General features: G+C 29.0%; 1 protein-coding gene across 2 annotated transcripts in view; it reads right to left on the bottom strand.

Moving 5' to 3' along the window:
• Window positions 1–2,023, bottom strand: part of LOC108684229 (probable phospholipid-transporting ATPase VD) — a 25,108-nt gene that overhangs the window by 18,443 nt on the left and 4,642 nt on the right. The window lies entirely within an intron of this gene.

Raw genomic sequence — 2,023 nt, 5'->3', positions numbered from 1 at the left:
TTGAGGATTATTTGTGTTCTGAAGTATTTTGCAATATTTAGAACTTGCGTTCTGAACTCTATAGTTGAATTATTGATAAATGATAGAATACTATTGACATCAAGTAGAATGCTAGATTTTTGCATGAAGAATTATCGATTGTAGGGTCTAAACCGGGATGTAATATTCGCCACAATTTTATCCACAACTATAGAAATTGTATCATAATCAGAATTTGCGGAATCGATTCGAGAACAGGTATTCAATCTTCTTCGATCCCACTAGGAAGATAATTTGTCTTCACATTCTTGCTCCGATAATAAATACTTTTGCTTCTTGAGCACAATCGTTTGATTTGAAATTCGTTCCTTGATATTATTCTTCTCACTACGCGTTTGCTTATTTCCGTGACTGACGAATCATTCACGCTTGTAGGTATATATCCGGAATAACATAGAATAACAATTGTACGTGCATCACCGCGTGTGCCTTCCAAACAGAAAACGCAAATACAACGAACTTGACGCAATCGTGCAGTGAGTTATACTGATTGTGAGTTATACCGCGGCACGTTACTGTAAATAAAAAAAAGTGACATTTTAAATATATTAAAAACGTCAAAATTAATTAAGTCATTTTTTTTTATATATTTTTTAATATTGATATATAATTCGTATATATAATTTATTTTTATACATTCTATATATAGTCTATATTTTTATAAAGAAGGAATATATATTATTTCAGACATTGAAGTTCGACATCTGGTTTAATATGAAAATGATAACAAAATTTTATCTAAGCTTTCTATCAGCGTAAGTATGGAAATATTGATAGTGAATAGCCTTGTCAAAAATAAACGTGAAAAGTTGATACATTATAATATTTGCTCGAAAATATACGTCATCGTTTCCAGTATTTTCTCATATACTTATGTACAGAGTTGATAAAAAACATATTTTAAAGTACGTTTTGAGCATGTTTCTTTTAATACTATTTAAAACATATTTAAAACATTAAAAATATATTTAAAAACAAAACATACTATATTATATTAAGAAAAAATATTTCCTTTTACCAATCCTGTTCATATATCATAATCAGATATTATGTATCTATGTGTCTCGCACATTCATCAAACTTATATTAATAATTATTTAACTAAAACGATTTTATAATTGGGAGGGCAAATGTTTCTGCATAAGTTATATTCGTTATAGATTACATTAATTATTCATCGACTTTTGCTTGATTTATTATCTGGTTAATCTAGTACATGCAATGTAGTACGATAATATTTGACAATTTCCAAACAATTGGCAATTGTATGTACAAGATTACGTGACAATATTGCAGTATAATCAAAAACAAGTGTTCTAAAATTTCGTTTATTTGTTTTAAAATCGAAATCCAAAACTGGAGGTATGATTTGTCAGCGTTACGATATTAAACACAATTTCATATCTTTCTTATCGGATAAAAAAAGATAGGGAATTCTTCGATAAAACGCGAATCATAGAAAGTGCCATGTATAACGTTTATCGGATATCCTGTGTACTCCGTGTAGATAGCCAAAGCAAACTATCTTTGAAAAAAAAATGCACGCAGTGCATGAATGCATTAGTCTGAGGGAAAATTCTTTGCGCCAAACAGGAAGCAGGAATTTAGGACGCTCTCAGAAATACCGCGTTATTTTCAGATACTATTTCAAAATCCCAGTACGTCATTCAAAGATTAATCTTAATAGCCTTTCACTCAAAAATCAAAGTATAGTACCCTTTGAAGGACATATTCGAAGCTCGCGTGCAGCATTTGCCATTAAAATAAAATAAAATTAGTCAGACAGATATACTGCATATGAAAAGAAGTATTGCCAAAGCACGCTTATCGTCCATTTGCACTGGTATAAAAATACATCTTTCGTTTTATATATATTTGCCAATAATTTTGATAAATATTCGATATATTATGATTTTAAAACAAAGAATAAACTATATTTTTCTTTCTTATTTCTTATAAATGTTAAAGATCTTGAATAACTTTT

Source organism: Atta colombica, unplaced genomic scaffold (genome assembly GCF_001594045.1).
Source record: "Atta colombica isolate Treedump-2 unplaced genomic scaffold, Acol1.0 scaffold127, whole genome shotgun sequence".
Taxonomy (NCBI): Eukaryota; Metazoa; Arthropoda; class Insecta; order Hymenoptera; family Formicidae; genus Atta; species Atta colombica.
The sequence above is the reverse complement of the archived record's forward strand: the minus strand, read 5'-3'. Positions and strand labels throughout refer to the sequence as shown.